Below are 12834 nucleotides of genomic sequence, written 5' to 3'. Positions count from 1 at the left end.
GTCGAGAGATACACAGTATGAGACCATCTAGGGCAAGATGACTCAACTCCGAAGATAACCTTCCAGATCCACTGCTAGCTTCTTGTCCAAACATTGGACCTGCCATCTCAGGTGTCAAAGGACCCAGCAAGGTTTGTGGGCTCCAGCATTAGCATGTGGGAATACAGAGGATGTGGCCCAGGAAAGTGGACAGACAGGTAACAAATGCTTGGGGACCTGTCCAGCACATGGTAAGAGCAACAGGCATTAAGTACCCCATGTCTCAGGGGGAAGGAGCCCTGCTGTTATCTCTGAATTTCAGTCAGAAGGGGCCCTCAGCTGCTCCCAGTGATGTCGGGGTTGTTTCTCTGTTATCCAGTAACAATGCCATGCAAACAAGGTCTCCATTGAGGTACCACACCTGTATCATCTTTCTGCCTGGGCCACCTCTTTCATCACCAATGTGCCTATGAACAGTGAAGCCTGGAAAGAGACAGGCATTAGGGAGCCAGGTGAGAGGACAAGAAGCCTTTTCAAAGGGTATCCATCACACTACAGTTCTTGGCCTTCTGTGACACTATGGCTATTCCTTGTAGGGAAAAAACAGTGGCAATGGAATGAGAGGAGGAGGAGACTTTCACAACCTCTCTCCTGTATTTCTACCTTACAAAGAATGGGAAAGGAAGAGTGAAAGTAGAGGGAGAAAATTGTATCTACTCAAGTAGTTCTATCAAAGGTTCTCAGCACAAAACTGCTAGCGGCTTTTCAAAATCCTTGCTACACTGCCCACAAAAGTCATACTAAATCACAAAAATGTCCAGCTTCTCCCTCCTTTAGTCCCTTTGGCTCCATTATCCCTGCAAAAAACTCCATCTGCTCTTTCTGGTTCCCATATCACATTATAACAAACTACCTATACCCATTGGGCACTTATCATATCCTCAGCCTCCTAATTGAAGGATAATACATGATCACTCAAACCAAGCTGCTAGCCTCCTTAACATGGTATTTATTCCATGTGCCTTTGCTGCTCTTTTGTCATGACACCTTTCATCCAAGATCCTGCAAAGCTGTAAAGTACTTAAGGCAGGAAAAAATCCTGAATCTTATCATGTAGGTGTTCACAGTGGACCAAACTCTAAGACTCACCAGACCAAACTCGGTAAAACAGCTCCTGTGTTGTAGCTGCTGCTCCCAGTGAGCCTGAAGTAGCGCAGAATCACAGCTATGGGTTTGACAGATCGTTTATGCAAGATTTAACAGACAGCTCAGAGGTACTGCTTGCCTCATCTAGGACAGCACGATGTCCTGGGATCCTTCCCAGATACCCTGATTTGAGGGAAATCAGATTTGTCACCGGGAAATCAATTCGACCTGACCTTACAGCTCCAATTTTTCAAGTATGTCAGTTTGATCCTGGTGAAGCCAGGGCACAGTTCGCATTTTTGTCAGTAAGCGTTACGCCCTACATGGGGCATGTGAGACAGACTGAAGTCTTTTCAGATGCTAATCGCCCCCACAAAGACAGCAAGATAACAGGGGAAGAAAAGAGTAAACAATATGTAGTTCAGCAGCTGGACAAACCGCTCTTTTAGCCAGAGGAAAGCACTTACTGGAATGAGGCTGTTCAAAGGGGAGGCTGCAAAAAATTTGCAGCGAGTTGAGAGAGAACAATGAAAGCAATTCTCCCCTGCTCAGAGCGAGCTTTTTCTCAAGATTATCTACATATTTAAATTTTGAAGGCCTACTGCTTCCTGAGATCAAAATAGTAAAAGTAAAATTCTGTTTTATTGATGCATGTTATTTCCCACTCATCTGCATGATGGTATTGCAGTAGCCTGGAAGCTCCAGGATTCCAGTTTAAGTTTTTTGTGTCCCTCGTTTTGCATTCTGAATGGATGTTTATGCCTAGATCCATGATTGACTATTTTTTAAGTCTTCTTGCATGTTTCCACAGCACTGTAACCTTAAACTGCAACTTCTGCAATTTTCCAGTCACAAATGTTTGGAAACCAAGATGTTGTTAGAGTTAATAACAAGGAAGCTTCTCTTTCAACACACTTTGCCCACAGCTAAAGAACCAAGGAACATAAATTTCAGAAATAAGCTCATTTCTATGTATTGATAAGCCCATAACAGCATGTTCTGCTTTTTCCTGTCCTTACCTATAGGTAGGGTGATTTCTGGGAAGTGTCCCAAGCACCATGGGAAGAGTTCAAGCTCTGAGCCCCACTGCAAGGTTGTAAGACACAACAGCTCTTGTATGGGTACACTCACTTGAAGAAAGAAACACGTGATCGTATGATTGCTCTCATTTAGAAAGAAACATTTCCCCTTCCTGGGTGTTTGAGAACACATGCTGACCTGCCATTATCTGTTTGTCCTTCTTCTTGTAGCAAGCCTATACGGAAAAATGCTTCAGCTCACTTACTAATTTACGACATAACATGCTGTCCAGCCTGTTACATCTCATCCCAGGTGAAGGAGCAGAGCTGTCTGCCTGCTATTCACAGACAACACCTGCTACTGAAGAGCTCTGTAGTGCACAGGTCAGCTCTGCCAACCTTACCTCTGTGGGCAACAAATGACCATCTTCCCGCATGGGCTGTGTTATAAGTTACTTTTTCTTTGGAATTTTGAAGACGGCAAAAATACCTGCAGGACAAAGAAATATAGTAAAAGATTTTTATTACAGCACTTAGGTACCCATTTTAGCACTGGGTGCACCTCTGAATCATACAAAGAGCACACACACCTGTTTGAAAACCATGCTTTTTTGTACCCTTTGGTATCAGTTGTTGAATATTCATTTACTGTCCATTTATTGCCTTAAAAGGTAATTTCTCTGCTTTGGAAGTGGGTGTTACCTTTTGGCTGGTAACATACCTCCCCTGGGCTCGTACAGGGGGGTCTTGCATCATACCCACGTTGCAAGACATGGAGGGTCTCTCTGTGTATTCACATGGCACAGAGGAACACATTTTTATTCATAATTTGTTCCCTGTTCTCGGCCGCGAAAGATTCCCTGGTGAGAGGTCCAGATAGGACCCTTCACCTTACAGTCTCCACGGTACACCTATAAGTTAGTAAATATACAGAAATAGTTCTTTTGTTAGTACCCTCTGTTCATTTTAATTTGCTTGGAATAAAACCAGTTCCTCAATTTTTCACAGGCTGCCAAACCCATGGAAAAAGTGGCTGCCATGCCAAGTTATGTCTCCACATTAGCTACGTACCTCACTGCAAGTGCACAGAGCCACTGCACATGTAAAATGGTCTCAGAGCAGCCCATGGCTTCTGGTCCTGATACACACTTAGGAGTTCAGAAGGTGCAGTTCATAGTGTACACGGTACTGCTGGTGTGCAGGCATCTCTAAAGGACAGCAGTTATTCTTCTGAGGGCCCAGCACAGCATGTTTCATATCCTCCCATCCCTTCCTGTAGCATACCCAGAAGTCTCTTCTTCCTCTCCTCCTTGGATCTAAAAATCCAAGGATTGCCTTGTTTAGAGGGTGTTTAGGTTCACAGTAGAGCAAAGTTTGGCTAAGCTCATAGTTCCACAGATGTTAGTATCAACTTGGGGCACTGCTACTGCAATTATACCTCTGACTCGGATAAAGGGGGGACACAAACCTGCCATTCTACTGAACATCCCTGGGCGTTTCCTGGACCTGTGCAAATGCAGATGGTGCCTGATCAGGCATGAAGCCTGCTAGGAAAGTTTCCTCTATCAAAAAGAAAAGAAAAGCACCGTGAACATAAACCTGCAGGACAAGTCTGTGTATGTTCTACTCTGTGCCACATGGCCACAAAGTTTCTAATCTATTTATCTAGTACATAGGATGTACTACCATGTGGAATCAGTCTGGTTCCCAAGGGGATCTTGGACACCACACTTCTAAACCTGCACCCCAAAATGGAAGAATCCTTTTTCATGCTCTAGACAAGTAAATTTCAGCTGCTCTCTCCTGCCCCTTAGAGGTCTGTGCATTCTGTTGTGGGGATTACTAAAGGTCACTAAAACACAGGCCTACTGTTACTTTACATGAATTTTTGCAATATAGAATTCTGCATTCTAAATGTAAACCTTGTAGGAAGACATAACCTTTTTTTTTTAAAAAAAAAAGCTTACTAACAGCTATATGAGACTTTCTCCTCACTTTTCAACTACTCCTCCCTGATTCCCACACCCAAACAAAAAGATGCTCTGAAAATGGTTGTAGTCCCTCTTCAGTGGCACCCTAATCCCACAGGGTGTCTCCAGTGTGTCTCCTGGAATCTTGTAAAATACCTAGAATATCTGTCCACCTTAAATGATCTCCTTCATTTCAACTCGTGTACATGTACATGCAATTAAGAATCCTAGGATGTTAGAGTTGCCATGAAGTCACGTTCCACAATGTAATTTATGTTCACATGCAGCCAGCTCTGACAGGGCTGCTTCAGGATTTTCAGTTTGAAATGAGTCAGGACAGTGAGCAACACTTAGAAGTCAGAAAGGCAAGAGAGGGGAAGATAAAAATTATATCTATTTACCATAGATTTGGCTTTTGTTTGCCTTAATGTGATTTTACTTTCATAAAAGAGTGTGAATTTCAAGAAAGGGAAGTAGAATCACAACCTAGAAACTATATGTAAGTTAAGATCAAGGCAGCAAAAAAATGTTTAGAGTAAAGCTGAATAGGCAGAGTAGGTAAAGCTGAAGGATGATGGCAAATTCAGGCTAAATGTCAATTCTATTTAACAAAAGGACTTCTTAGCAATAGTGGTAAATGCAATAAAAGACATGAAGAGATTGCCACTTCATTATTTGAGAAGTGAATCCTATCCTGAAGTTTTTTAAAAACACTCTAGTCAAAGTGCATTCCACTCAAAGAAGCTTGTGTCTTTCATGACAGAGGTCCCCTAGAACACATGCCAGGAGCAATTAAATGGGATACTTAGCTTACAGTGTAACTTATATACTCCACTCCTTGTACATCTTTTTCCCTGATCTGCATTTTCTCATTCTCTAATGTTTTACCTTCAGCCTTCTCTGTATTTTTTACCTTCTCTGCCTCCACTTCAGATCTCCTTAAGAGATTGCAAGCAGAACAGTGCAAGGTGAATTTCAAACCTCTCAGATTCATACACATTCCTCACTTGCCACGCATTCACCAAAGACCCATGCAAAAACACATACAGACTAGAGCTATGACATCAAAAAGCAACACTGAGGTTTCAAGAAGGTCATGATCATTCTTGCTTCTCCCTAGAGCTGCACTGAGATGGACAAAAGCATGAGCAAAGATGATGTTAAGTCTAATTAGGTGGATGGATATCCCTAATGGGTTAAGCCTTTCAATAGAGCATCACTCTGATTAAGCAGAGTTTACTGTCTCCAGAGGATGCCTGAATTAAAGCCTGGGTTGTTCCTAATCTTCCAGAGCAGCCAGAGGGAAGCATCTCCCCACACACAGCCTAGAGGAATACTGCAATTAACTCTAGAGATATGCCTGCTCTAAGGTTGTAGACCTCATCCCCTCATCTCTGCCACATCCTCACAGTGCATGTTACCAGAACAACATCACACGTTGTCCCTGTAACCTGCTTCCCATGTTAACAGGCCTTAGGTTCAGTTATAGACTTCAAAAGCCACATCTTCCCAAACCAAAGGTGATGACTTGAACATGGTTATCTTCACAACTTCTGGCTTAGGGGAAGCTGTAAGGAAATATAAGACGTGGCAGGATGTTTGGCATTGTTTGAATTTTGAGTATCAATGCTCTGAAGCCAGCAGACAAATCTGGCAGGCAAAAGGTTCAATAAAGTTTCTGACAAACTGGGATTCCAAGAATCTCCCTAGAGGGCTTAACCTCATTTTTTTAAAGCAAGAGTCTCAGAATGACTGTAAATAAACTGTGGGGACTTGGTATTGATTTCCCAGGGCCTTCCCGGTATGTGCAGGCAATTGTGACCCAGTGTCAGACATCTTGTCTTACACGTTCAGTTCCCCAGCATCTCCAGGTGATCTTTGCCCTGAAACTCTGTTCACATGCCCTGTAATGGCCATAGAAGAGAGTGGAAAATGTTTAAACTATTGGTTATTTGTGTTTAACATCTTGTGTCCACAAAGTAAGACACCTGAAAAGGGGAGGAAAAAAAGGCACAGACTCTTTTAAGAGTATACACTTAGCTGCCATCAGACAACTCCAAAGGCAAAGCACTTCTCTGCCTCAGAGCAAAATGAGATCCACACCAGACAAATAATGAGTTGAGATGTTGAATCAATTAACAAGAACAGAAGGGAACCACATCAGATAATAAAAAGTAAGGGAGCATTTTACTATAGAAGTCTTTACTGGACTTCTATAATCCTCTTTCTCCTTGTCTATGGCCTAAGCAAAACACCTGGCACTTGGGACTTCTGTCCAGAGCTGGCTCCACTCAAATTCTGAAATGTGGATCACCAGGAACTGCTGGGCACTTTGTTTCCTAAGAAACATCTGCTTTCCAGAGTAAAGGAATGTGATTAATATAGTTGTGCCTTAGGGGCAAACATGCCCTCTTTACAGAAGGGCTGAGCAGTTGCTGTTTCAGAAGGGATTCCCTAGGGAGATCCAATAATCCTGGCTGCAGTTTTTGCTTCTGGGCAAACGTGGGGTTCAGTCCCTGTGTGTAATAACCACAGTGGGTGTTTGCACACATGCAGACCATGTAAAACCTGTTTCTTAGATAGGATACTCCAGGCCAGAACTGACCTGTGAATCCAAGTTAACTCAAGCAAAACTGTTAATGGCCAGTCTTCGCGAGCGAAGATCCGGGGAAGGTCTTTCCACCTTCCAGCCTGCGCATTGGATTTTTTAGGTGAGACACAGTGTGCGCGGAACTGAGCCCACCCTTTAATCCTAAGGTTCATCTGCCGGGGCCAAGCGAGCTTGGACGGTGGCAGCGAGGTCCTTAGGACGTAGGTGGGTTGCCTTTAAGGGCTCACGAGCCCCACCTGCCCGGGAGTGGCCCTGACCGGGAATCGAACCCGGGTCTCCACGGTGATAGCGCAGCGCCTTTACCACTAGACCACCAGGGGCTCCTTAAGCAAAACTGTAGCATGTCATTAAAGCTAGTTCTCCTCACCGTAACAAGCTGGTTTCAGCCGCAGTTCGTGGTCCTGCGTGACATTCTCCAGGACATGCATTTTCCTTGCACCAAACCCTCTGAAAGCTTCTGCCAAAAGCTGCATGTTTTCCCAAGTATGAAGACAGGGAACCGCGATGTTGAATTTTAACATCACAATTGTCCGGTGGCCCTTTCTTATATCCCACTCACACTGAACTGCAGCTTGGAAACAAGTTGGAGCTTGGAAACAAGAGGTCTTGCTGAAGCCCCTCTGCTAGTCCTGACTGACCCACTTGTGTAACATCCCCACACAGCAACTCAGCAAATACCTTTTCAGCACTCCAAAAGTGAGGACAGATGTAGCTTCAACAGCAAGAAGCAAAGGTGATCAAGGTATAAGGAAGGATATGCTTGGAATGCTCACTTCCTTCTCTCCATTACCATACAGATAGTACATGAAAGGCAAATGCCACTGCTCAACTACAAAAGTGTCAAAAGCAACACCCTGAGGCACACAAAGGGGATGACTGGAGGACAGCCTGCAAAGCAGTGATTTCAGATGGTCACAGAACAACCCATAAGAACCAGAAACAGCAGGGCTGAGACTAAAGGAAAAGCAGAGAAAGAAACTATTGGGAAGTTTATATATATATTTGTCCAGGAGCTAAGAAAGAGAAAACCATTCAAAGGTGGGGACAAGGTAGATTATGGCGAGCTCTCAGCCCAGAAACCAGTGGGAACAGGGAAATCATCACTCTGAACTGCCTGTATGTTCAGCTGTGGCTTCTTGAGCATCTGCAGATGCACAGGAGTCACACACACACTGTGGCTTAGAAAGATTTCTGCAGTGGTTTGCATCAAGGGTAATGCGCACCCAACACACTCTGGTGTTTCACTTCCAAGCAGTAAGGAGCAGAATAACCCCTTCTGTCTTTCACGTCATTTCTTGTTTTTCTAGAATATTGTTGAAGTCATGGGCTGAGTACAGGGGGACAAGTCATCGGATTTTCACTTGCCAAAAAATGGTAAAAGATCAATGAGCCATGGAATTCAACAACAAACTTTGTCCTTATGTAGATCTCACTTATGGTAATGAGCCAACAACCTGGTCTTGCCAGTGCACTGAGCTGGGAGTTCCTCTGAATACTACCCTCCCTACAGCCAGGTGGTAAAAGTTAGCAGCACATCCTGAAACTGCTTTGGGGGCCATGCTGTGGAAGATTCAACTTGCTTATAGCATGAGCCCTTCCAATAGGATATGCAATACAGTTTGTTAGCCTCTGATCCAAATTTTCTGTGCTGGCAAAAGAAGGTATAACCAAGGAGCCTGCTGAAGGGTCTTGTTCTGTTTGAGTCTTTAGGCTTAGAATGTCAATTTACAATGACATGACAGTTTTGCTTCATTTCAGGATGACTAGGCTCACTGAAAAAAAAAGTAATGAAACAAAACAAACTTAAAAGCAAAGGCATTCCTAAGTCTTGATCGTCATGAAAGTCTAGCAGCATTTTTTTTTTTAGATAAATGTGGGATTATTTTTCATGGCTCTGAAGGGAGTACTTTGACTGCAAACTTTGACTTCAACATTAGCTTGTCTTTGTAAGCTGAAATAATAGCCACTAAGAAGTCACCTTCATAACAAATATTAGACTTAGAGAAGAAAATATCAGTTCAAACAATGGTTTTCTGAAGTGCTGAAAGACCTGAAGTCCTATAAGGATGAAATCTTCCTGGCTAGACAATAAAGGTTCGGTCTGAGAAACTGGATTCCTACTGTACCGGTAAGTGGCAGGCAGATATTGCTGTCAAATGCACCTCTCTCCTACTGTAAAACAGGTCCTAACAATGATTCTAACAATGCATACACTCTGGACTAACTGAAAGTGAAGACTGTCTAAGGCACTTTCTTTTCAGCTTTGAAAAATATTTCCACTTAAAAGTGTAAGTTCTGCCACAGAAGAGCTTTGCAGTAGCATTCTCCAGGTACCTGTAAAACAATTTGTTTCTCTAGATGTCATTCAGAAATGCTCCACAATATGAGCTGAGGAATATTCATCTGGATAGAACGGTAATTCTAAATTCTGCAACACACTATCATTTTTGGGATAGCGGTAATGACTTCTGGTGATTGTGTGGACAAAGAACATAAAACCCAGTGCTACCAGGGTTAAACTGAAATAGATACCATTATCTGAGCACTGCCTTCTCTACTCTTTCCCTGAACTCCACTTATACTGAGACATGCTGTGTATCGGCTACGGAAACCTCTGAAGTATTTTCTATTGATATTGAGCTATTTTGTTACAGAGAACAAAGGGAAGACAATCTGCACCGTCTTTGGTCACAAGGAAGCCCAACTCAGAGTTAAGTATCTATGGAATACTTGGGGTACCATAGGCAGCTTTAGGATCCACTTTGAAAACCATCTTAAATTATTCTCAGGCTGTACTATTGATGAATTTATAGAAACAGCCTTTTGAACAGGTGGATGGTCTTAGATAACCTACATCTAATAATCAAAATATACCTGCAGAGAACAGTTGTGCAAAACACAGGCTGCCTTCTCAGATGGTCTGCCAAGAGCTCGCCCTCCCTGCAGAGATGCATAGCCAGCGAATTTACTTGATCTCTGACGTTCAAATCTCAAAATACATTAGCTTCCTAACTTAAATAGTTTCATTACCCTCGCTTGCTTAAGGCTGTTAGGTAGCCCAGGCACAAAATTCTTTTTTTCCCAGAAAGCCAACTGTATTCTGGGCTGCACCAAAAGCAGAGTGCCCAGCAGGTCAAGGCAGGTGATTCTCCTGCTCTACTCCACTCTCAGGAAAGCCCACCTGGAGTGCTGCATCCATCTCTCGTACCCTCAACATAAGGGGGATGTGAACCTCTTGGAGTGAGTCCAGAGGAGGCCATGAAGATGAACAGGGCGGTTGAATACCTCTCCTATGAAGAGACAGCAAGAGAGTTGGGGTTGTTCAGCTTGGAGAAGAGAAGGCTCCAGGGAAACCTTAGAGCACCTTCTAGTACCTAAAGGGGGCTACAAGAGAGCTGGAGAGGGCCTTTTGACAAGGACATGGAGTGATAGCACAAGGGGGAAAGGCTTTAAACTGATAGAGGGCAGATTTAGACTAGATATTAAGAAGAAATTACTTAAGGTGAGGGTGGTGAGACCCTGGGACATGACCAAGTTTTAAACTGAAAGGGGGTAGATTTCAACTGGATATAAGAAGTAAATTTTTATCATGAGGGCCAAGTATAAATGTTTCTTGGGGTTACAAGGAAGCAGTAGCTTCAGAAGCTTGGGTTTGAGGGAAAAAAAAAAAAAAACACACAAAAAATCAGCAGTATTAACTCCATGCCAGCAGAGGGAAACAGAGCCTCAAGAAAATTAACTCACCCTCTGATTGATGTTTTTCATCCATCATATCCACTGAAATGGACTGTTTTAGCCAGGGATAAATTACACCCATTGAGATGTGGTAGGATATGCCAACTTGTTTCCTGTATTTATTATGGACAGACAGAAATAAGTAAAAGTGATCTCTGCTTTGAGATGGATCTGCTAATATATGATTCAGACATCTTGGGGCTTAATTTTTTCCAAGTTCATAAGTGTTTCCTGCTCTCCATTATGTTAATGGGTCCAAAGTGCATTTGGCAACATGTGATCCAAATCCAGCACAGTCAGAAGTGACTTATGGATGTTGGAATTCACATCTTTCACCTTGGAAGATGTCATTCAAACACCTGTCATTGCAGCACTAGGTGCTTGTGACAAAACCCAACTGGTGGAGCTGGAAGAGCACTTTACACACTCTGGCAGGAATAACAAACAGTGATGACCCAACACACTTTCTGTGCAAAAGACAAGTGCAGGTTTAGGCTAGGTTTTATCAAAAGCTCAGTGTTGGAGAGCATTGCTGCCTTGAGGAGGTGTTTCCAAAGCACTGGGAAGGTTTCCAAAACTAATGAGGAAGACAGGAATTGCACAAAAAGCTTGCAAGTATCAGATTGCATATGAGCATGAATTCAACCTCTCAAAGCCCTTCACCATTCTGGGATCATAACATCTGCTTCCAAATCCATCCAAACCAGCCTGCTTCTCACACTCACTGTTCTAGCTCCTAAGGGTTACATCTGTTAAAAGACACTTATGAAAGTATGTAATTAAAAGATGTTGAACTCCAGGCCACCAAAGCAACACATCTGCTTGCCTGTTCTATACAAACAAAACAATGCACCACTGTGTGTTCCACTCCAAGGGACACAGAACGTAGGGATATTAAACACCAACCATTTGGGCTAAGGGAAAGAGATGGAAATTTAATTAAAGGATGATGTCTACGACTAGCAATTTTGCAAGATTTGGATGCCTTAAGAACACGTTCTTTTTCTTCCCCTCTCCCACACTCTAAAGTCAGTTGATGCCTCATGCTAGAAGTTTTGAGTGCCTTCTTTTTCCTCTGAAGTCAGGAGGAACTGACAAAATCAAGCACTTCAAATCCTTTCCCACAGAGCATCATTAGTGCATTTCCCTTTTACTGCCCAATCCATGCAGAAGAACTTGCTGCCACTGAACACAGAGACCTGATGTGACTTTGGGAGTTTTGGTCACTGAAAGTGGGTCTCCCAAGCGTCCTCAATGCTAAATTCCTGTGACTGCATCCTCGCTTTTGTTGCTGGCATCTTCAGCTGCACGCAGCTCACTGGGAGCTCCCTGTGTGACAAAGAAAACTCTGCACCTGAGCCTGGGTAGGTGGGTCACTGCTGCCCTTCCTGTCAGTGTGCAGGATGTAACATCAGCTGTTCAAGAAGAGACATCCTTAGCTTCTACCTGCAAAGGTGCTGTGACTCTGGAATTAGTGCCACATATGGGGTTAAAAAACAGGACACATGCAAAGAACAGTAGTCAGACAAGAGACAGAATCTTGGTATTTTTAGCAGCTTACCATCCAATGGACTCTCCAGTATGATGGACTGCTGTCACTGCATCGCAGATGAGTTACACCCAGTAATTACTGACATGCTGTTTCCCTGTGTCCTTTCACCTTGTCATCTGCTTTGGCTATATGCCGTCCAGAGAAGGCTCATCTTTTTGTACAGTCTACAGTAACACACATTCGATGCTGCTTTCACCTCAATGAGTAACTAAACTTCCGAGGAAACAAAGCTAATTCAGACAGTGTAAAAACAAGCAGGGGCTCCATACCAGCAATGATGCAAAACAGTCTTGCACAAAGGGATGTTAACCTCAGCCCATGAAACTGAGCAGAAAAATATAATTCCAGGCTTCTTCCCCAATCTTTCAGGCAAGGTGACAAGCATACAGATTTTTTAAAAACAACGGCCAGTCTTGTGAGAAGCACCACAAGGCCTTAGCTCAGTTGCAGAAAAGGAACTGGCAACAGTTAAAAATTGCCAACCTTGGAATTTAAATCAAAAAAGCCATATACCAATGCACATAAGGCAAACTGGTGTCTCAATAGAGCAATAGGAGGAATAGAGTTTAGAAAAGAAAACATCTTTAGGAACCCCTCTTACTCTTCTGTTACTATACCAAGCAGTCAGCTGCATCTAACCATGGCTGGACTCCTTTAACATCTCCCATCCAAGCAAAGTGACTTCTTGTGACAGCTGATGAAATCATAACCACTGGTGTTATAACAGAAAGTTACACACACACCCCCAACAAAATCTGGAAATTTAGATACTGAAAATACTCTTTCTTTCCTTCCCCTACTGGGCCTCCTCTCCCGTTTCAG

This window comes from Myiozetetes cayanensis, unplaced genomic scaffold (assembly GCF_022539395.1).
Source record: "Myiozetetes cayanensis isolate MyiCay16 unplaced genomic scaffold, myiCay2020 scf5-8, whole genome shotgun sequence".
Classification (NCBI taxonomy): Eukaryota; Metazoa; Chordata; class Aves; order Passeriformes; family Tyrannidae; genus Myiozetetes; species Myiozetetes cayanensis.
This window is presented reverse-complemented; position numbering follows the sequence as displayed.